We start from the raw sequence: 24,323 nt of genomic DNA, 5'->3' as shown, positions 1-24,323 counted from the left end.
GAAGTTATAGACTCAAATCTTGAACAAAAAGCGTGGTGGAGAAGAATGCTCTAAATCTACACCTCTTAATTAATTTGGTCTATCTATTGGCTGTCCATGTACCAGAAAATAAAATCTATGGATGGCATAGAATTGATATGAAACACAATTAGAACAATGTTCTGCAATTATAGTAAATTTGTGGAGAGATAGATTTTCCAGCTCCAAAGTTTGGGTCCCCATTGATTTCTATGGGGATTTGTGTTCAGGTTCAAGTTCGGGTACATTTCTGCTACCTGAACTGAACTTTGGACTACAGTTCGGTCAAACCCGACGAACCTGGACTTTTATGGGCCTGCTCATCCCTAGTCCTGAGGGTTGGCCGGTAAAGTCTCCAGAACACCTCCTCATGGTCTTGACTGACAGCTTTAGTGTGTCGTCCAGTAGTGATCTGGCGCATGCTCAGTGCCTCTCTTCTTTCTGGGCATTGATTTCAGTCTCTCTTACTGATTGACGTCTCAGTTGAAGTTGCCCATGAAGACCAGAGAGGAAGGGTTTAGGATAGGAACTTTTACTGGACAAATCTTTGGGCACTGCCTAGGCTTGAGTAATTTCCAGAGAAAACTTTTCTCCTTATGCTAACTTTATGAATAGGAACATACTTTATTTAATGGATTATTTCAGGTTTCTAATGACAAAGCCTGCTTACTTTCAGAAATAGCTCCACTCCTGTCTATTGTTTGTTTCCAACATTGCAGCTCAGCTCCATTTACCTTAATGAGACTAAACTGCAGTACCAGTCACAACCTGTAGACAGAGGTGGCACTGTTTTTGGAACTAAGGATCAGTGTTTGTCAAAAACTGAAACGATCCTTTTAAATTAGCTTTTAAGGCACCTATCTAGTGGAGAGAGCTGTTTAGTGGGGTAAAACATCTTGAAAGACTCTATTTAACTTCAAGTCTATGTCCTGGAGCTGAGAGGACTGGAGCAAAAAAGAAAACACAGAGATTTCATCATTCTAAAAAAAATTCCCATTTTGAATGAAAGTGACCTGACTGGTGAAAGAGTGACCGCTGCAGGGTCAGATGACTGGTAAAGAGCACATCAGCCCTCAAAGCAGCCGCGCCGAAGCTAAGTATTGACTGTTTCCTTCTTTCTAAACTTTAAAGAAGGAGCAGAAATCCCCCTTAAACTTTACAATGATCTCAGAGTCCCAGGAAAAAAAAGAAACATTTTATCTTGTATAATAATAAAATGAAAGGGCAACACGTGAAGATCAGACTACACAAGGGTTTGTTAGTAATCTGTTACCTTGGAGACACACAGATCAGCATTTGAGCTGCTTACATAAAACGATGGAGTATTTTGTTTGAAGACTATTTGCAAAGTTGTGTTAATTTTTTACATTACATATTTTACATGGACTGAAGCAACTAAATATAGTTGAAAAAGTAAACATACCCCAGAAAAAGTATACATACCCTATAAACTTACACATGGCATTAGGAGTCACATGCAGATCACATAGATATAATAATGATACAAAGCAGTATGTAGTGATAATGGACTTCTTAATATACAAGAGTAGCCGGGAGGCTACTGCCCAAGCGCAAAATCTCGATTTGCTATGTGTGTGATGCAGGACGCGTCATCCACATCAATGAAAGCCAGAGGATGGGGTTAGGAGCAGAGAAGAGGCACGGACGCCGCGGCGAGGACGCCCATCGGACCGGACCATCCTCAGGAGCAATTAAAATGGTATTTTGGGGTCATACAGGGGCAGTCAGGTGATGATAGATATGTTTGTGGAATTCAGCGCACGAGCAGATAATGGTGGTGGCTAGTGTTGAGCGAACATGCTCGACACTGCTCGGTGCTCGCCCGAGCATCACGCTACTCGGGATGTTCGGCGAGCACCGAGCATTTCCGAGTTACTCGGGCGGGAGCTCGGGTCTCCGCCCTGCATGTTTGGCGCTCTTTACAGAGCCAATGAACATGCAGGGATTTCCAGCCAGTCACTGTAATGCCGCAGCCATGTTGCTTGTGGGCATTACAGTTATTGGCTGGCCGCACAGCGTCACCTCGAGTATTTAAAACCGGGCGCCGCCATCTTGGACACAGTCGCTCCGGATCAGACAGTGTAGGAACAGCACTGCTGATTTAGGGAGAGATATATCCTGCAAAATAGTTAGTGTAGGGTCTGTAAAGGCTGCCAGATCAAACAAACAGTCCTTCTCAGGACTAATATCCATCCCAGATATCAGGCAGGCAGGCTGTATAGGAGACGCAGTGGTTATACCAGCAAACGCTGCATTACAGTCCTGTGTGCTGCTCCTGTTGCTGAAATTGCTGGACTTAGCTCCAGGTCCCGGGGGCCAGGAAAAATCCTTTTTTTATCTAAATCCAATTTTTTTTTTCCTCCTTCACAATGTACAAATACCCATCTTATTAACCTTTTGGTGCCCCCCCCCCCCCCCCCAAAAAAAAGTGTGCCTCTGATTTTTCAGACACAAATATATCTGTTGAAAATAGTCTGGTGTAGGCCAGAGAGACAGAAGTGTGCTTTTGCTGTTCCACGGTAAAAAATCTCTATTATCCTGCTTTTTGCATTTTTTGCTGTAAAAAAAAAAAAAAAAAATAGTGTCTCCCTGATTTTTCAGACACAAATATATCTGTTGAAAATAGTCTGGTGAAAGCCCGAGAAATACAAGTGTGGTTTTGCAGTTCCACGGTACAAACCTCTGTATTACCAACTTTTGGGCCATTTGTATCTAAAAAAACCAGTTTGAGTGTGTCGCTCACTGTTCAGCCACAAATATATATATATTTTAAAAAGCCTGGTATACACCAGTAAATTATTACTGTGGTTTTGATGTTCCATGGTAAAACATCTCTATTATCCTGTTTTTGTCATTTTTTGCTGTATAAAAATAATAAGTGTCTCCCTGATCTTTCAGACACAAATATATCTGTTGAAAATAGTCTGGTGTAGGCCAGAGAGACAGAAGTGTGCTTTTGCTGTTCCACGGTAAAAAATCTCTATTATCCTGCTTTTGGCATTTTTTGCTGTAAAAAAAAAAAAAAAAAAAGTGTCTCCCTGATTTTTCAGACACAAATATATCTGTTGAAAATAGTCTGGTGTAGGCCAGAGAGACAGAAGTGTGCTTTTGCTGTTCCACGGTAAAAAATCTCTATTAACCCCCTGCAGATTTAGCTGGTTGACACATGCGGAATTAACTTGGCATTGTGACATTTGTACTGTAGATCAGCCTGGAAGTGGGAAATGCACTGCAGCAAATTTTTTTTTTTTAAAACGATAAAAGTTAATTCAGAGTGTCATTTATTATTCAACCCCTCAAACCACAAGAATTCTGTTTGGTCCCCCAAAAGTATTAAGAAGTAGTTCAGGCACCAAGAATAATGAGCTTCACATGTGTGGATTAAAGATCTCTTTTGCCAGCCTTTTCTGACTATTTAAGACCCTCCCCAAACTTGTGAACAGCACTCAGACATGGTCAACATGGGAAAGACAAAGGAGCATTCCAAGGCCATCAGAGACAAGATCGTGGAGGGTCACAAGGCTGGCAAGGGGTACAAAACCCTTTCCAAGGAGTTGGGCCTACCTGTCTCCACTGTTGGGAGCATCATCCGTAAGTGGAAGGCTTATGGAACTACTGTTAGCCTTCCACGGCCAGGACAGCCTTTGAAAGTGTCCTCCCGTGCCGAGGCCAGGCTTGTCCGAAGAGTCAAGGCTAACCCAAGGACAACAAGGAAGGAGCTCCGGGAAGATCTCATGGCAGTGGGGACATTGGTTTCAGTCAATACCATAAGTAACGTACTCCACCGCAATCGTCTCCGTTCCAGACGAGCCCGTAAGGTACCTTTACTTTCAAAGCGTCATGTCAAGGCTCGTCTACAGTTTGCTCATGATCACTTGGAGGACTCTGAGACAGACTGGTTCAAGGTTCTATGGTCTGATGAGACCAAGATCGAGATCTTTGGTGCCAACCACACACGTGACGTTTGGAGACTGGATGGCACTGCATATGACCCCAAGAATACCATCCCTACAGTCAAGCATGGTGGTGGCAGCATCATGCTGTGGGGCTGTTTCTCTGCCAAGGGGCCTGGCCATCTGGTCCGCATCCATGGGAAGATGGATAGCACGGCCTACCTGGAGATTTTGGCCAAGAACCTCCGCTCCTCCATCAAGGATCTTAAGATGGGTCGTAATTTCATCTTCCAACAAGACAACGACCCAAAGCACACAGCCAAGAAAACCAAGGCCTGGTTCAAGAGGGAAAAAGTCAAGGTGTTGGAGTGGCCTAGTCAGTCTCCTGACCTTAACCCAATTAAAACTTGTGGAAGGAGCTCAAGAATAAAGTCCACATGAGACACCCAAAGAACCTAGATAACTTGAAGAAGATCTGCATGGAGGAGTGGGCCAAGATAACTCCACAGACCTGTGCCGGCCTGATCAGGTCTTATAAAAGACGATTATTAGCTGTAATTGCAAACAAGGGTTATTCCACAAAATATTAAACATAGGGGTTGTATAATAATTGACCCACACTTTTATGTTTAAAATGTAATAAAATTCAACTGAGCAACATAACTTTTTGGTTTGTAAGATTTATGCTTCTGTTCATAAAACCTACTCTCGTTTGCAGTTTGAAGGCTCTAACTTATTTGCATCTTATCAAACCAGCTAAATCTGCAGGGGGTTGAATACTACTTGTAGGCACTGTATATCTGTTGAAAATAGTCTGGTGTAGGCCCGAGAAATACAAGTGTGGTTTTGCAGTTCCACGGTACAAACCTCTGTATTATCCACTTTTGGGCCATTTGTATCTAAAAAAAACAATTTGAGTGTGTCGCTCACTGTTCAGCCGCAAATATATATATATTTTAAAAAGCCTGGTATACACCAGTAAATTATTACTGTGGTTTTGATGTTCCACGGTAAAACATCTCTATTATCCTGTTTTTGGCATTTTTTGCTGTATAAAAATAATAATAGCGTCTCCCTGATTTTTCAGACACAAATATATCTGTTGAAAATAGTCTGGTGTAGGCCAGAGAGACAGAAGTGTGCTTTTGCTGTTCCACGGTAAAAAATCTCTATTATCCTGCTTTTTGCATTTTTTGCTGTAAAAAAAAAAAAAATAGTGTCTCCCTGATTTTTCAGACACAAATATATCTGTTGAAAATAGTCTGGTGTAGGCCCGAGAAATACAAGTGTGGTTTTGCAGTTCCACGGTACAAACCTCTGTATTATCCACTTTTGGGCCATTTGTATCTAAAAAAAACAGTTTAAGTGTGTCGCTCACTGTTCAGCCGCAAATATATATATATTTTAAAAAGCCTGGTATACACCAGTAAATTATTACTGTGGTTTTGATGTTCCATGGTAAAACATCTCTATTATCCTGTTTTTGGCATTTTTTGCTGTATAAAAATAATAATAGTGTCTCCCTGATTTTTCAGACACAAATATATCTGTTGAAAATAGTCTGGTGTAGGCCAGAGAGACAGAAGTGTGCTTTTGCTGTTCCACTGTAAAAAATCTCTATTATCCTGCTTTTTGCATTTTTTGCTGTAAAAAAAAAAAAAAAAATAGTGTCTCCCTGATTTTTCAGACACAAATATATCTGTTGAAAATAGTCTGGTGCAGGCCCGAGAAATACAAGTGTGGTTTTGCAGTTCCACGGTACAAACCTCTGTATTATCCACTTTTGGGCCATTTGTATCTAAAAAAAACAGTTTGAGTGTGTCGCTCACTGTTCAGCCGCAAATATATATATATTTTAAAAAGCCTGGTATACACCAGTAAATTATAACTGTGGTTTTGCTGTTCCACGGTAAAAAATCTCTATTATTCAGGTTTTGGTCGTTTTTTCCGTAAAGAAAAACAGTAGTGTTTCCTGACTGTTGTGACACAAAAATATATCTGTTGAAAATAGTCTTGTGTAGGCCCGACATCCCAGTGTGGTTTCGCAGTTCTATCCAGTTTTGGGCCTTTGGTATCTAAAAAAAAAGCAGTTTGAGTGTGTCGCTCACTGTTCAGACGCAAATATCTCTATTTAAAAAAGTGTGGTATACCCCAGTAAACAATAACTGTGGTTTTCCTCTTCCACGGTTCTAATCTACTCTTTATTACCCTTTTTCCATTGATAGTGCAAGTGTAAGCTATTTTACTTCATTTACAATGGGCAAGGGACGTGGAAGTGGACGTTCTGGTGATGGTTCGTGCAGAGGACGGGGCCGTGGCCAAGGTGAAAATGTGCCACAACCAACAGCCACATCTTCTCGCTCCCACTTCTTGACCAAATTACTAGGGAAGCACAGAACAACACCAGTATTGAGAACTGATCAGTGTGAACAGGTTATTAATTGGATAGCAGACAATACTTCCAGTTACCTGGGCACCACCACCTCCGGTCTGTCTTCCGCACGGTCAACTCTTAGTAGCCGTGAGTCTCGACCGCATACTCCTCCTCACCCTGATGCTCCTTCCTTCCACCATGCCGAGTGTCGTCAGACAGCAAGTGATCCCACACTTGGACACTCTGAAGAGCTGTTCACTGGTCCATTTCCATATTTGGGCCCCTCGCCTGATACGCTTGAAGTGGTGGAAGAGGAGATCCCATGTTGCGATGCCCAAATATTTGATCAGCCACGGCCACAGGAAGTCGACGTTGGCAATCTGTCACAAGAGGTGGACGATGACGAGACAAAATTGCCAGGAAGTGAGGAGGAGGATCGTGGTGCGCAAGTGGAAGAGGAGGAGGTGGTGGATGATCTAGTAACTGACCCAACGTGGAAGGAGGACATGCAGAGTGAGGCCAGCAGCACACAGGGGGAGGGAGGCAGAGTACCCCAACAGGCAGGAAGAAGCAGTGTGGTGGCCGCAGACAGAAGGCAGGCAACCGTTCCCCGTAACACCAACACGAGGGACGTTGCCAGTACAAGCGGTAGGTCTTCCAGAGTCTGGAATTTTTTAAAGACTCTGCTGATAACCCCAAAAAGGCCATATGTTCCACCTGCCATGCCAGCATCAGCAGGGGTGACAAAACTACCAGCCTGATCACCACCAGCATGATCAGGCACATGGCAGCAAAGCACCCGACTTTGTGGGGCGAACCCCAGGGTCCACGACCAGTGTCAGCGGGTGTCACCACTGCTTCTTCCACTGTTGTGCGTGCAATAGAACCCCCTGTTGTGTGTGCAAGGCAATCCCCTGTCCATACTGCATGTAAAGATGCCCCCTCCTCTCAGTCTTCACTTGTTATGGCAGTTTCTCAAGAAACAGCATCAACGACAACGTCCACGCCCCACCGCAGCGTTCAATTGTCCATATCCCAGACCTTTGAACGAAAGCGGAAATTCGCAGCTAACGCCCCACAGGCCACAGTCCTAAATTCGCACATTTCACGACTGCTTGCATTGGAAATGCTGCCTTTTAGGCTGGTGGAGACGGAATCCTTCCGCAATCTTATGGCGGTGGCCGTCCCTCGGTACTCGGTCCCCAGCCGACACTATTTTGCCCGGTGTGCCATCCCCGCACTACACAAGCACGTGTCCCAAAGCATCTGCCGTGCCTTCAACAAAGCAGTTACTGGGAGAGTCCACCTGACAACGGACACGTGGACAAGTGCTTGTGGCCAGGGACGGTACATCTCTCTGACGGCACACTGGGTAAACATAGTGGAAGCCGGGACCCAGTCGGACCTTGGGACGGAACACATCCTCCCCACACCGAGGATTGCGGGCCCTATGTCAGTCAGAGTTGCCCCCACAGTGTACAGCTCCTGCGCATCCTCCTCCTCCTCCTCATGTTCAGCCTCCATCTCAGATATCACCACATCAGTTACAAGCTGGAAGCATTGCAGTACTGCCTCCACCAAGCGGCAACAGGCTGTGCTGAAACTCATAAGCTTAGGTGATAAACCTCACACTGCTTGTGAGTTGTGGACAGCTGTGAAAGAGCAGGCAGATCTGTGGCTGAGACCGCTGAACCTACATCCCGGCATGGTCGTGTGTGACAATGGCCGTAACCTGGTGGCGGCTCTGAGGCGAGGTGAGATCACACACGTACCATGCCTGGCTCATGTGCTTAACCTCGTGGTTCAGCTAGTAGTAGTAGTAAAGTAAAGCCGAATAAAGACTTGCGTCCATCAAGTTCGACCTGTTAGTTCTGTAATTGCTAAGGTTGATCCAGAGGAGGGCAAAAACCCCAAATGATTTGGCCAATCTTCACCTGAGGAAAAATTCCCTCCCGACTCTGAAACCAGCAGTCAGAATAAATCCCTGTATCAACCTACTATTTTATTTTATTTTTAAGTATATGCTGAAATCTGCCTGGTATCTAGAAATGCATCCAGTCCCCGCTTGAACTGGTGTAGTGAATCCGACATTACCGTCTCCTCACTCAGTGAATTCCATATTCTCACTGCTCTTACCGTAAAGAACCCCTTCCTATGCTGGTGCTGAAACCTTTTCTCTTCCAGTCTTAGTGAATGCCCTCTTGTTACCGTAATATCCCTCCTTTTGAACAAATCCCGGCCAAGGTCTCTATACTGTCCCCTAACATATTTGTACACATTTATTATGTCCCCCCTCAACCTTCTCTTTTCCAGGCTGAATAGTCCTAGTTTTGCCAACCTCTCTGGGTATTGCAGTCCCTCCATTCCCTTTATTAATTTTGTTGCCCTCCTTTGTACCTTTTCAAGCTCATTTATATCCTTTCTATATATTGGGGCCCATAACTGAGCACAGTATTCCAAGTGTGGTCTGACCAGTGCTTTGTACAGTGGAAGAACAATGTTCTCCTTTGCAGCTATACCTCTTCTGATACATCCCATTACCCTGTTTGCCCTTACAGCAGCGGCCTGACTTTGGGCACTCCAATTTAGTTTGCTATCAATCAAGATGCCCAAGTCCTTCTCCATCTCTGAATTCCCCAATGATTTCCCATTCAGTGAGTACTGGTGACTTCCATTTTTCCTTCCCATATGTATGACCTTACATTTCTCCTCGTTAAACCTCATTTGCCATTTAATGCTCCACCTACCCAGCTTATCCAAATCCCTCTGTAGGTCTGCACTGTCCTCTTTTGTATTAATTGTTTTATATAACTTTGTGTCATCTGCAAATATTGATATTTTACTATTTATCCCGTTGACTATGTCGTTAATAAAGATATTAAATAACATTGGGCCTAGTACAGACCCCTGTGGTACCCCACTAGTGACGCTTACCCAATCTGAGTATATTCCATTTATAACCACCCTCTGCCTTCTATCCTTTAGCCAGTTAGCTACCTACTTGCAGACATTTTCCCCCAGCCCCATCATTCTCATTTTGTATACCAACCTATTATGTGGCACGCTATTGAACGCTTTTGAGAAGTCGAGATACACGACATCCACTGGTTCCCCCTGATCTACTCGAGAGCTAACCTCCTCGTAGAAGTCAATCAGGTTTGTTTGGCAGGAGCGATTCCTCATGAATCCATGTTGGTTCGGGGTTAATAGATTATTAGCATCAAGATGCTCCATGATTGCCTCATTAATAAAGCCTTCAAAAATTTTGCCCACAACGGACGTCAGACTCACCGGCCGATAGTTTCCGGCGTCACTTTTCGCTCCCTTTTTGAATATTGGCACTACATTCGCCTGTCGCCAATCAAGTGGCACAGACCCAGTCTCAACAGAGTCCTTAAATATAAGATATAACGGTCTGTCTATCACATTACTTAGTTCCCTTAGTACCCGTGGGTGTATGCCATCAGGTCCTGGTGATTTGTTTATTTTAATGTTACTGAGGCGTTTCTGTACCCCAGCTTGGGTTAGATTTGTCATACTTAGTGGAGGATTAAGTTTGTCACTTCTCATTTCGCCTGTTAGTTCTTTTTCCTTTGTGAAAGTTGACGAAAAAAAATTATTTAATAGATTAGCTTTATCCTCATCTTTCTCTATGATTTTGCCTTCATCACTTTTTATCGGTCCAATATTATCCGATTTAATCCTTTTACTATTTATATACGTAAAGAACAGTTTGGGATTTGATCTACTTTCCCTAGCAATACGTCTCTCTGTTTCCTCCTTTGCTATTTTTATTTGTTTTTTGCAGGTTCTCGTTTTTTCCTTGTAACACATTAGTGCCACCTTGCTGTTTTCCTGTTTTAATCTCTTGAATGCCTCTTTTTTGCTATTTAACGCCCCTTTTACGTTCTTATTCAACCATATTGGTTTCCTCTTATTTCTGGCCCTTTTATTCCCATACGGTATATACCTCTCGCACTGAGTATTCAGAATTCTTTTGAAGGTTTCCCATTTACTATTCGTATTTCCTTGATTAAGAACTTTGTCCCAGTCTATAAGTTGAAGGTTTTCTTTCAGCTGATCAAACTTCGCCCTCCTAAAGTTTAATGTTTTTGTTGTTCCCTTATTGATAACCCTACTGAAGGGCATTTTGAAATTGATAATATTATGATCGCTATTACCTAGGTGCCCCCCTATCTGTACCTCAGTTATTCTATCAGGCCTATTAGTCAATATTAAGTCCAACACGGCCTTCCCTCTCGTTGGTTCCTGCACTAGTTGGGAGAGATAATTATCCTTGATATTTGTCAAGAACCTTTTACCTTTCTGAGATCTACAGGTTTCTGTTTCCCAGTCAATATCCGGGTAGTTGAAATCTCCCATTACAATCACCTCATTATGTTTTGCTACTTTGTCTATTTGTCCTAATAGCAGTTTCTCATTCTCCTCTGTTATATTGGGTGGCTTATAGCAGACCCCCAGTAATATTTTATTATTATTTTTTGCCCCCTCTATCTCTACCCACATGGACTCGACCCCCTCTTCTCCCTCTCCTATATCTTCCCTTAGTCTGGGTTTTAGACATGACTTTACATATAAGCAGACTCCTCCGCCCTTCCCCTGTTTCCGGTCCCTTCTAAATAAACTATAATCTAATAAATTTACCGCCCAGTCGTAGCTATCGTCTAGCCAAGTCTCTATTATACCTACGATGTCATACCTCTCCTCCGATATAAGCGCCTGCAGCTCATCCGCCTTATTGGTCAGGCTTCTTGCGTTGGTCAGCATGCAAGATAAAACTTTGGGGTTATTTAGCATCCTATTCTTCTCTAACGATCTAACTGTACTATCCCCACCCCCCTCTCCACCCTCATTATATTCACTTCTCCCCTTCCCCCTTGCTTGCCTCACATCCCACCTATTTCCTTGGTTTCCCCCCCCGTCTCTAGTTTAAAAACTCCTCCAACCTATTAGCCAGCGGTTTCTTAAATCGTACCCCGAGTTGCCAGATCTGCTCATGAAAGTACGCCGCCTGTCAGCTCATTTTCGCAAGTCGGCTACAGCTTCCGCCGCCCTTGCTGTGTTGCAGCAGCATTTGCAGCTTCCGGCACACCGACTGGTGTGTGATTTCCCCACACGTTGGAACTCTACCCTCCACATGTTGCAAAGGATTTGTGAGCAGAAGAGAGCAGTTGTGGAGTACCAGCTGCAACAAGGCCATCGATATTCAGGTCAAACTCCACACATAAGACCTCAGGAGTGGACTTGGATATCTGACATATGTACCATCCTGACAAACTTTGAGGAGGCCACCAAGATGGTGAGTGGCGATGACGCCATCATTAGTGTCAGCATCCCACTTGTCTGTCTTTTGCAACGCTCTCTGCAGAGAATTAAAGAGGAGGCATTGCAGCCAGAGTATGATGAGATGGATCAAGAAGCCGTAGTGGGCGATTACACACAGCCCAGCCTCATCTCATCCTAACGTGCATTGGGGGACAATGAGGGAGAGGAGGAGGAAGAGGAGGAGGAAGAACAGGAGCTGCTATCATGCGTTGTAGACGGTAGTACCTGTACAAGTGTCATACCGTCGGTTCAGCATGGGTGGCCTGAGGACAGGGGGGAGGAGGAAGAGAAGGAGGAGGAGAGCATGGTCAGTCGTCATCTTGGTGATGACAGGGAAATCTTGCCCGTTACCAGTCTGGCACGCATGGCTGACTTTATGTTACGCTGCCTTAACCGTGACCCTCGCGTTGTCAAAATGTTGGGTGACAGTCATTACTGGTTGGTGACACTTGTAGACCCCCACTACAAGGAGAACTTTCACTCTCTTATTCCTGAGGTGGAGAGGTCTACAAAAATGGGGCAATACCAGAAGGCCCTTGCTGCAGAACTCTTAAAAAAATTCCCATCTGAACACGCTAGCGGCAGAGGTCACAGTTCGTTGCCCAACCAAGGCGTACAGGCGAGAGAGATGCAACTCCAATCCAGCAGAGGCAGGGGAACACTGTCAACGTTCTGGGACAGTTTTCTGACACCCGCCCAGCTTACAGGCCCTGAGGCGCGGGGTACTCTCACAAGGAGTGGAAAGTTTCAAAAGATGGTGAGGGAGTACCTTGCCGATCGTACCAGCGTCCTCCGTGATTCCTCTGTGCCTTTTAATTATTGGGTATCCAAGCTGGACACTTGGAATGAACTCGCTCTGTACGCCTTGGAGGTCCTGGCCTGCCCTGCCGCTAGCGTGTTATCGGAGCGTGTTTTTAGTGCCGCTGGGGGAATTATAACTGATAAACGCACTCGCCTGTCAACTGACAATGCTGACAAGCTGACCCTTATCATAATGAACAAGGGCTGGATTGGGCCAGACTTCTCATCACCACCAAATGACAGCAGAGTAACATAAAGTCAAATCCACTGTGTTATTTCGGGAGGTGTATTCACATGCACCGCTTCACACCCACACATGGGTATACGCTTCCTCGTTTCGGCTGTTTAATCTTCTCCTTATCCTCAGCCTCCACCACCACTATACCACCAGGGTGCCAGCATTGCAAGTTCCTCCGTCCTAATTTTTGGCAGCTTTTGCTGGGAAAGCATAAGCAAATACCATGGGACACGCACTCCCCAATAATGGGACTTATGTTTGTAATATGCTGTACTGCATGGCTCTTGTAAGGGGCATTGCAAGTTGCTCCGTCCTAATTTTTGGCAGCTTTTGCTGGGAAAGCATAAGCAAATACTATGGGAGACCCACTCCCCAATAATGGGACTTATGTTTGTAATATGCTGTACTGCATGGCTCTTGTAAGGGGCATTGCAAGTTGCTCCGTCCTAATTTTTGGCAGCTTTTGCTGGGAAAGCATAAGCAAATACTATGGGAGACCCACTCCCCAATAATGGGACTTATGTTTGTAATATGCTGTACTGCATGTGACGCGCCCCCTGGGCCGTGTGTACACGTGTGTGGGATACCCAGTGCCGGGTCTCTGGGGTCTGTAGTCTCCGTGGCAGTGACCCGGTCCCGTGGCTCAGGCTGGTCAAACCAGTGGCAATCTTTCTTAGGTTTTGAGGTTAATTGTCCGACTGCGCCACCCGTGGATTGCGGTCAGGGAGTACCACCACTGCGAGGCAGACCGCTGAGGCTGGTGTTGTGTGCGCAGCATAAAATGGGATAACTCCCCTCGGGAGGAGTATAGCCTCAGGGCAGTGAGTGTGGATGATGGGGGTGATGGTGCACGAGCACAGCAGGAATGACTCAGAGTCTTTGCAGTGCAGTTCAGGGTCTTTACTGATGATTATAAGGTAGACCCTCCCGGGAGTTCTGGCTAGCATAAGAGGCCTGGTCAGTCTGTGAGCAAGCAGGAGTTCCCCTGGCTAGGTGGAGTTGTAGGCCTCCCCGTCTGTCTGCACTCTTCCTGGCTACCTTGCTGTAAGCGGATAGAAGTAGCCCACGTCCCTGAGTGTACCGTGTAGTGCTCACCCGTATGGCTGGTGACTTGGGGCCTTCTGTTAGCCTCCGCTCCACGACGGCGGTGCTGGTCCCTTGCTTGTGACTGAGCCTCCGGGCTTCTATGGCCAGAGGACCTGAAATCCCCTGCCGGCTGGTTTCTGCTGCTGGATATATAAGTCCTCACAGCTTCGGACTCCTGTGTCCGGTTCTTATTGTCTTCTGCCAGGGCGAGCTCTGCTCAGCTTCCAGCCCCTCATCTTTAGCTCCTAGCTCCTACAGAGCTCCTTGCTGTTACTTTCCCTTGCTCTCACTCTGACTCTGACTGTTCTCTGTTCTCTGACTCACTCAACCCCACCCCAGATCCAGTTTATAAGGGCAGAATTCTCCCCTCCCAGGACTGGGGCAGGAGGATGTTGCATGTTTAAGGGATCCTGACCAGGAAACCTCCCACTTGCTCTCCGACGTAATCTCTATTACTGTGGTGACCAGACCCCTGGGGTGCCACACATGTCTCCTGTAAGGGGCATTGCAGTACCTCATAATTTTTGGAAAGCATTCCATTCACTGCTTAGGCCAACAGTACACAGGAGACTCAGTTGCTATAAATGGAAAAAAAGGTTTAGTTAACACCCTCTGACCTCCATGTCATTTCCAAGGGGCATTGGAGTGCCTCGAAATTTTTGGTAGGCATTGCACTCACTGTATGCCCTATAACTGTGTAGCCGAACCGCTCCTTTTGTTACAGAAACATATCCTACAAGACATATCTGGTTGACTGGCCTGATATTGATGTGAATGGTCCCTGTTCCTCCTGCTCTTTCTCCTTTGCCACTACCTCATCCATCATTTATCACCTGAAGCTTTGTTTTAACGGGAGTCATAGAACTTGGATAGTAGCAGGAAAACATCCAGCAATCCTCGGAGGAGGTAGGATATGCGCCAAAACGCTGACCTCCTCAGGCCTAGCCGCTACTACATACATGCGCTTGCATTACAACAAAACAAAGCAGATGCTAACTTCTATCATCCTCCTCATGCTCCTCACCTTGGCACTCTCAACTCCCCTGATGGAGAAGCCAGGGCCCACCGGAGGAGTCTGATAGTCCGGTGGGCTCGGCCAATGCTGCCCTAAAGCAGGCCAGGCTAAGAAAAGTGTGCGAAAGGTTACCGGTACAAATAGGGGTGGCTGGGGACCGAGTATGTGACGCGCCCCCTGGGACATATTCCTTTTTGAGGGGAATACCCGGCACCGGATCAGATGGGGGGTTGTAGTCTCCGAGCGGCTGTGACCCGGTCCCGTGCCCAGGGCGTCAAGCTCAGTGTGATGTGGCAGTCCTACAGATGTTATTAAAGTTCTTTTGTGTCGACTACGCCACCCGTTGTGATGCGGTCACTGTGGCCGCCGCTGCAGCAGGGTCCGCTGAGGCTGATGGTGGATGTGCAGCTTGGTGGGATAACCCCCAACGGGAGGGGTATAGCCTCAGAGGGGACAGGCGCAGAGGATGGGGGTTGTGGTGGTGTAGTGCAGACGGCAGTGAAGACAGAGTCGGGTTGTGCAGTTAAGGGTGTTTACTTACTGCTGATGTTCCGGTCACTCCAGCTGCTAGTGACCACCCGAGCCGTGCTGCGTCCACCAGGTCCTGGATCCGGCCAACCCCCAAACAAGTCCAGAGCGTGGCCCTGAGCTCTCCCTCTGTCCTTTCTTCAGCCGTCCCCACCAGTGATTCACCTAGGTCCAGCTCCCTCGGGCCTTCTTTTGGGACACCCTTGGCCCTGGGTTCCCTGACCCTTCATGTGGTGTGCCTTCGGGGTGAATGTGGTGGGTGACCGTGACAGACACTGCCCACGGTCTCCGGTCTCTGGCTGGGGAATGTCTTTGCCCCCACCAGCTTGGGTTCCGGTACCCTCTTGCTGACTCCTCACCCGGTGTTCTAATTTGGGTTCTTGGGTCCCTTCAGTCTTCCCCCTCTGGGTCTTTCTCTGCTCCACTCTCTCTCTCTCCAGGGCTGCTGTTTCCTTCTCTCTCCTCTCCAACTGACTTGTTCTCAGCGTCTGACCCTGATCTAAGTTGGTGCCCTCCTTATATATCCCTCTATGTGTGAGCTCAGGTGACCAGCACCCAATGAGCTCCTATCACTACCCAGACTGCTCCCCCTATCTGCCCCTACACTACATGGGATGTACCACCCCCCTCCCACTCCAGCCAGGAACAGGCTCGGTTGTACCTGCACATTTCTAAGTGGGAGTACCGTCGGCCTGCTCCTCTGGAATGGGATGTATGTAGTGCATGCAGTCTATCTGAGCTCAGTTCCACACTCCTTCCTTACCCGGGAGTGGAATATCACACCTCTGGGTTGAGGTGCAATACCCCTGTAGCAGCCGAATCCTCAGGGTGCTACATTCCCCCCTGGTAAATCACAGCACGTCCTCGGGCTGTAAGACATAAAACACCAAAACATACAAAATTTTTATATGAACATATAAAACATATAAACATTATATATATATAAAACTTTTTTATATAAACATTCTCGTAGACTTCTCTTGTCTCTGGTTCCTCCTCCGGACACTGTGCAACGTGTGTCCGGGAAAAGTGCGACAGTCTCTTAGAAAATCTGGTTTTCTATAAAACCGGTAGGAGGCGCTTTAGGAAGCGCAACTATATACAGGGGAAGTTGAAAGTTGGCCGCTCTCAGTCCTCGGCCAGGTAGAGGAAAGGGAATGGCTGCTCACAGTCCTCAGCCTGTAGGATGAAGGGGTTAACGGGTAAAACAGTTCACTGGTCCCAACGGGGACTATTTTAGCAGCAGCAACAGTTCCAGTTTCAGTTCCTTTATACCCCGATTGGGTAACTATTTACATCACTTCTCGGCCGCACTCAATGGCGTCTTCCTCCTGCTCTTTCTTGATATGATGTTTCTTCAGACCCGTCCGGGTCCTCTGGCTCCTCCTCTCCGTACCGCAACTCCTCCTCCGTCAAGCGGTGTACGTGGAGGGCATAAGGTCCTTTGGCACACTTGTGCCGGGTGAAAGTGACCTCGTCTCCGACGTAGAGGTCACGGCCTTTGTGACCTTCCGGCAGGTGGGACTCGACGTCTCTGCGAGTCACAAAAACGTCACCGCGGTTGTTACGGTCCCGAATAAAGCCCCACCCATGCTGCGGGTTGAACTTTATCACTGTCCCGATGGTGCGGGGACAATGCGCTGCACGGGGGTTCCTCCTAGTCCGGCTCTTCTGCTCCGCGCTCTGGATTTGGGCCTGTTGTTCTCTGACCCGCCTCTCCTCCCGTTCTCTCTTAAACTCTGCCAGCTGTTGACGGCAACACTCTGTACGTTCAGCTGCGGCTGCCCGAGTTTCTCCGGTGAACCCCATCAAATCTTCTCCCGTGGGGTCCCACACGAATTGGGCTTCTGCTAGAGGAGGCGAGACCCGAGCCACGGGCTTCGGAGCCGGGATTAGGGGCTCACACAAGGGCCCTAGTCTTTGCTGCCGCTCCAGCTCAGGGTACCCTTCGGGCCAGATGAAGGGCCGCCCGTCCGGCCATGTGAGCTGGCCGAAGAGGTCCTCCCCCAGGTGTGGCACCCTAGGTATTGCAGGCGCGGGCGCGGTGGTGGTGGCGCCCGGGTTGCCCAGGCCTTGCGGCCAGGCCTGGGGCACCTGGAAGGTGAAGGGCACCGTTAGGACGGCGGCGCCCTGGGCTACCTGGCCTTGCGGCCAGGCCGGAGGCTCCGCGGAGGTAGGGGGCGCTGTTGGTGATGCGGCGCCCGGGGGTACTAGGCCTTGCGACCAGGCTGGTGGTATTTCCTGCTTTGTCACGCTCCGGGTCGAGGCGCGTGACGTCACAGGGGTCGCTGCGGCGGCTTCCGGTCGGGGCCTAGTCCATGGCGGTGACCTGGCGGCTACGGGCACAGCAGGGGGACTTTCGGGCTCTGCGACGGGGAGCTGGGGCAGGTAAGCGGTGTCACGGCTTGGGGTATAGGCGTCCCCTTTACCTGCCTCCATGCGTTCGGCTCCCTCCTCGGCGCCGTCTCCGGCCTTGGGTCCTCCCGCGCCATCCTCAGAGGCGGTCTGTTTCCTCTTCCAGGGTAGCGTGCTCCGTTGACTGGTCTCTACTTGCTGGGTCATCTCCCGGCCCCACTCCGCCAGTATCTCGCGCTGTACCCGGGCCATCCTCCTTGCGAGGCCCTCCAGGGCAGTTTGTGCACACTCCCGGTCTCGGGGGAGCTGCGCTAGGATCTCCGCTAGACCTAGCGGGGTTGTGGACTCTAGCAGGCTCCTGACCATCGGGTCGGTGCTGCTCTGCTCGGCTTCCGGCAGGCTCCTGGCCAGCGGGCCGGTGCTGCTCTGCCCTCCTTCCTCGGTCTCTAGCAGACTCCTGGCCAGCGGGCCGGTGCTGTTCTGCTCTCTTTCCATCTCCGGGTGAGCTTTTCTGCTGCTCCTTTCCAGGCTTCCTGCCTCCGGGTGCGCTCGCTCCAGACTGCTCCAAGCGACACCCATCTTTTCTCTTCTCTTTCGTCTCCTCCCACTTCGAGGGCGGTCCCGGGGCAACTCGGTGACTGTCAGCTCCAGGGGGAGTTCTTTCACGCTGACAGACACCTCCAGCATCACAGTCTCTGTTGGTGGGGGCGGTTTCCATTTTTGGCGCCATTTTCTGTCCTGGCCCACGATGGGAGGTGGCCTCTTGCCCTCCTTTGGCACGCCCATAATGGCGTCCGCTGCTCTTCCAAGGCGGGAAATCTGCGGTTTTGGCGGGAAGCGTCGCCCAGTGGCGGGAAACTCTGCAGATGGCGGGAACAAGCTGGAAATGGCGGACAATCGGCGGGAAACGACTGGTGATGGAGTCCGATGGCGTGGACCCTCCGGAACCGGCAGGAGTCTTCTTTCTGAGGTAAACTTGCACTTTTCTTCAGGCACGCAGTACCCGGGTGTTGCGGGCACGTAATCCTGCCGACTACGCCAAAGTTGACGCGCCCCCTGGGACATATTCCTTTTTGAGGGGAATACCCGGCACCGGATCAGATGGGGGGTTGTAGTCTCCGAGCGGCTGTGACCCGGTCCCGTGCCCAGGGCGTCAAGCTCAGTGTGATGTGGCAGTCCTACAGATGTTATTAAAGTTCTTTTGTGTCGACTACGCCACCCGTTGTGATGCGGTCACTGTGGCCGCCGCTGCAGCAGGGTCCGCTGAGGCTGATGGTGGATGTGCAGCTTGGTGGGATAACCCCCAACGGGAGGGGTATAGCCTCAGAGGGGACAGGCGCAGAGGATGGGGGTTGTGGTGGTGTAGTGCAGACGGCAGTGAAGACAGAGTCGGGTTGTGCAGTTAAGGGTGTTTACTTACTGCTGATGTTCCGGTCACTCCAGCTGCTAGTGACCACCCGAGCCGTGCTGCGTCCACCAGGTCCTGGATCCGGCCAACCCCCAAACAAGTCCAGAGCGTGGCCCTGAGCTCTCCCTCTGTCCTTTCTTCAGCCGTCCCCACCAGTGATTCACCTAGGTCCAGCTCCCTCGGGCCTTCTTTTGGGACACCCTTGGCCCTGGGTTCCCTGACCCTTCATGTGGTGTGCCTTCGGGGTGAATGTGGTGGGTGACCGTGACAGATACTGCCCACGGTCTCCGGTCTCTGGCTGGGGAATGTCTTTGCCCCCACCAGCTTGGGTTCCGGTACCCTCTTGCTGACTCCTCACCCGGTGTTCTAATTTGGGTTCTTGGGTCCCTTCAGTCTTCCCCCTCTGGGTCTTTCTCTGCTCCACTCTCTCTCTCTCCAGGGCTGCTGTTTCCTTCTCTCTCCTCTCCAACTGACTTGTTCTCAGCGTCTGACCCTGATCTAAGTTGGTGCCCTCCTTATATATCCCTCTATGTGTGAGCTCAGGTGACCAGCACCCAATGAGCTCCTATCACTACCCAGACTGCTCCCCCTATCTGCCCCTACACTACATGGGATGTACCACCCCCCTCCCACTCCAGCCAGGAACAGGCTCGGTTGTACCTGCACATTTCTAAGTGGGAGTACCGTCGGCCTGCTCCTCTGGAATGGGATGTATGTAGTGCATGCAGTCTATCTGAGCTCAGTTCCACACTCCTTCCTTACCCGGGAGTGGAATATCACACCTCTGGGTTGAGGTGCAATACCCCTGTAGCAGCCGAATCCTCAGGGTGCTACATATGGACACCCGGCCACCCCCTGGAGGCTGGGGAGCAAGCGGGGACACCCGGCCACCAGGCGGCTGGGGACTGAGTATGGATACCAGGCCGCCAACACAGCCATGGCGTGGTGGCCAGATTCCGCCTCCACATGCCTAAAAGGTCCAATTTAAAGTGCAAGCAAGCAAGCAGTATGGTATTGCAGCCTGGGGGTGGGTGGGTGGCAGGCTGCATACTTGCGCTTGCATTGCAAGGAATGGGAGAGGTACAATTGAACACTGCCCTGGGACAAGGACTTGAATGGGGATAGTTGCAAGTCTGCAACGACAGGTGCAAGGTGGGAGGCATCTTCGCATGTACCATGAACAGGGGTTTGGCATGCACACACTACAGCAGAATAGGCTCTCCTTCCCACTAAATGCACTGGGGAGGGCACAGGTAATGTTTTGGTATACGCGCTTAATCTTATGTATAAGGCACACCAGGACAAATAGGGGCGGCTGGGGACTGAGTATGGATACCTCGCTGCCGAAGCTGCCATGAGGTAGTGGCCAGCTTCGGCCTCCTCTAAACTAAAAGGCCCCATTTCAAGTGCAAGCTAGCAGTATGAATTGCAGTCTGGGGGTGGGTGGGTGGCAGGCTGCACACTTACACTTGCATTAAAAGAAAACATAGCAGATGCTAACTTCTGTCATCATCATCATGCTCCTCACCTTGGCACTCTCAACTCCACCGATGGAGAAGTCAGGGCCCACCGGAGGAGTCTGGTTCTCTGGTTTGCTCGTCCAATGCTGCCTAAAGCAGGCCGGGCTAAGTAAAGTGTGTGGGGGGATGTTCCAAGGAGAAATGGGGGCGGCTGGGGACCGTTTATGGACACCCGACTGCCCCCAGGCGGCTGGGGACCGTGTGGACACTCGGCCGCGGGGAGGCTGGGGACTGAGTATGGACACCGGGCGGCTGGGGACTGAGTATGGATTTCAGGCCGCCAACACAGCCATGACGTGGTGGCCAGATTCCGCCTCCACATGCCTAAAAGGCCCAATTTCAAGTTCAAGCAAGCAAGCAGTATGGTATTGCAGCCTGGGGGTGGGTGGGTGGCAGGCTGCATACTTGCGCTTGTATTGCAAGGAATGGGGGAGGTACAATTGAACACTGCCCTGGGACTAGAACTTGCATGGGGATAGTTGCAAGTCTGCATCTTCTGATGCGGCAAGGATCACTTATGATGGGCACACTTTTAGACAGTGACCTGGGAGTCAGAGATGCTTCCAGGGGTCTTCCCCATGCTGTCCCCATGTCTTTTCAGCACTTTATGCATGTGTCACACAGCACATGGCCAGATAAGGTTGTAAAATGTTAAAATGACATTTCCCGGTGAATGCATTTGTCATAGTTGAAAGCAATACAAAAGTGCAAAAACGCATAAAAAATGCTACTTGTGAACATAGCCGAAGGTGTGGAGGAGTATTTTTGTTTTTGGTCATTTATTTTAACTTATACACAAGTCTTTTCCCTGGAAAGGATGTTCCTTAACATATTTCACAGGAAAAAAGTTTCACTTTTGTTTTATTGTGAGCCTGTAAAAGTGGCTTAATACCTCTGACCACGTTGTTGACAGCAGTGATCTGGGGGTCAGAAATGCTTCCTGGGGCGATCCCCATGCTGTCCCCATGTCATTTGAGCACTGTCACTATCGTTTTGGGCACTTGTTAGGCTTTTAAAAGACTGCCGGGGGTGCCACCGCAAAAATGCTCGAGTCTCCCATAGACTAACATTGGGCTCGTTGCTTGGGTCGAGCACCCAAGTATCACGGCGAGCTCGGCCCGAGCTTCGAGCACCCGAGCATTTTAGTGCTCGTTCAACACTAGTGGTGGCATTTGTTCAGACACAAAACTGGTGACAGGTTCCCATAAACTATTTCAGATGAGAACAATTTAGTTGCGAGAGAGAACATTCATGTCCCAAAATCAGCACAATACAAAGAATCTGCCAATCACCCAAGTAATCTGCAACTCTGATCCTTCCGAGTGTAAAATAAAGTGCAAAGTGCGAGAGAAAGTCTGATACATTTGTGACTATGCACTGAGTGTGTAAGGTGCCAGGATACTTTCTGTTCCTCGCTTCACATTCCATTCATTGTAAATATATGAAGCGTGCAGCACTGAAAGAGTTAAGGCAGTTTACCTGCAGTCCTATGGAAAGACACTGAGGGCAATGTGATATATAGATGAGTGCTGCCAGATGACAACCCCAGGACTGAAGCATCTATAGGTTTATAGACTTTTCTACATTTGTGGAGGGGGCTACATTGTTAGAGCACATTAATGTCCAAATGTAGGTTTACACATCAGGATATCTATCTATCTATCTATCTATCTATCTATCTATCTATCTATCTATCATCTATCTATCTATCATCTATCTATCTATCTATTATCTATCTATTTATCTAGCTATCTATTATCTATGTATCCCATATCTATAAATCTATCTATCTATCTATCTATCTATTATCTATCCATCCCATATCTATCTATCTATATATCTATCTAGCTATCTATTATCTATGTATCCCATATCTATAAATCTATCTATCTATTATCTATCTATCTATCTATTATCTATGTATCTATCTATCATCACTCTATATATCTATTAGCTATCTATCTATCTATCTATCTATTATCTATCTATTATCTATCTATCTATGTATCTATCTATTATCTATGTATATATCTATCATCACTCTATATATCTATTATCTATCTACTCATGATCTTTACATATAAGTAACTTTATAAATTATCTATCAATATATATTTCAGACATTTATGTACAATCAATCTCTCTAATATCTCTAACGATCTATACTTATCTAAGCATTATCTATACGTTTAAGTAATCACCTAACATGAATCACTCTCACATTTATCTATGTCTTATCTATACTTCTATGTAATTATCTATCTCTCATCCATCTCCTTCTATGTATCCTTCATCAATCTCACATCTATCTATCTATCTATCTATCTATCTATCTATCTATCTATCTCTATCATATCTTTTTATCATATCTATCTATTATCTATGTATCTGTCATTTTATCTATTATGTATCCTAAATCTATCTATTATCTATCTATTATCTATCGATCTCTCTACCTCTCTCTTATCATGACACACCATGCGATGATGTATTATCTGTGGATTTCCACAAGATTACATATTAACCTTTACTACATGAGCATAGATTGACACATTTATCTCCAAGGTATCTACCTCTTACTTAGCTCATTACAATGTGAGATCTTTGACTTTACATAGGACTGCAGGTTAACCCACTGCATTCCCATAACCCTATCAGCACAATGCACAGACCATCCTCCCCTATACAATGTATTTTTTATAAGCCATACAATGTTACTTAGCTTTTTCTGGTAAGTTGCTTTGTTCTTATTGTTCCCCCTGGATCAGTTTTACAGGTATTAGTCAGATTGCACAAGTCACATCATGATTTATCAAATACCCAAAGGCAAGAACTCTATAGTGTGTGATCAGTGCCCTATTCTCCTGGAGGTTTTGCTCCCTAGTAAGATGCAGACAGGTATACAGAATGTACAGAATAAGATATAGTAGATTACCTGTAGGATTTACATCCCTGAGTCCTTGGACCACAGCAAGGAGTAGTTTGGCTTCAGATGTCCAACAGGCACAGAGCCCACCACCAGCCGGATACATGTGCAGAGGCTTAGAGGGAGAGAGCATAATTGAGGGGAGGGAGGTGAACTGAGTCTGAATGCTGCTGCTGCTCACTGTTCCTCCATGCCAGGGGTTGTATCCTCCAGGGAACGCATTTAAATACTTATCTCCATTGTCACCCTCCGGATTTACTGGGGATGACAGGCATGGAGATGATGGAATAGTCAATGAGGTCCTGGAGAGAAGGGACACAATAGATTGAGCGCAGTCAGGTTCAGCGCTGGGGTCCCCAATCAGCTCAGCTCATTTCACACTCTCCCAATTCCGAGATTTCGGTTTCCTCTCCGCAGTCACAATCATTTCATGATAGGACGGAATTGGGTAGGCAACGACGAGAAAACTTCATTTCTAAGAGTGGCGTCTCCTCCGAGAGAATGAAAAAAAAAAGCAGAAAAAAAAAGACCCACGAGAAGCGCCGAAAAGTCAAAAATGAGAAACTAAACTTTTACCATGGAAACAGTGATTGTCAAAATCTAAAATGTCCTTTCTTTCTGATATGTGAGTACTTGGCGAGATTTATCAAAAATGTGAAAAAATGTATTAAAAAAACATCATCGCAGTAAAAAACGTTAATAGGGTCATGTTAAGGAGATTGCTAAAATGGCAGCTATGTTATAGGAATCTTTACTGAAGAAAGAAGGAAATGTTGTTAGAAGTCTCATGTTTC

The 24,323-nt window shown here is 47.7% G+C and overlaps 1 protein-coding gene across 4 annotated transcripts in view; it reads right to left on the bottom strand.

The window, feature by feature from the left end:
* Positions 1 to 24,056, bottom strand: part of LOC141164151 (neuropeptide Y receptor type 2-like) — a 165,033-nt gene extending 140,977 nt beyond the window's left edge. For 3 of the 4 annotated variants that reach the window (XM_073649292.1, XM_073649291.1, XM_073649293.1), the window contains exon 1: positions 23,539 to 24,056. The gene's annotated coding sequence lies outside the window, so the exon portion shown is untranslated. The remainder of the gene's footprint in view (positions 1 to 23,538) is intronic. The other variant, XM_073649290.1, reaches the window with a different exon arrangement.
* Between the last annotated feature and the right edge of the window lie 267 nt (positions 24,057 to 24,323).

Source organism: Phyllobates terribilis, unplaced genomic scaffold (genome assembly GCF_046119375.1).
Source record: "Phyllobates terribilis strain yellow unplaced genomic scaffold, ASM4611937v1 Scaffold_10__3_contigs__length_209671492, whole genome shotgun sequence".
Lineage (NCBI taxonomy): Eukaryota > Metazoa > Chordata > Amphibia > Anura > Dendrobatidae > Phyllobates > Phyllobates terribilis.
Note: the sequence above shows the minus strand (reverse complement) of the source record. Positions and strands in the feature narration are given on the sequence as shown.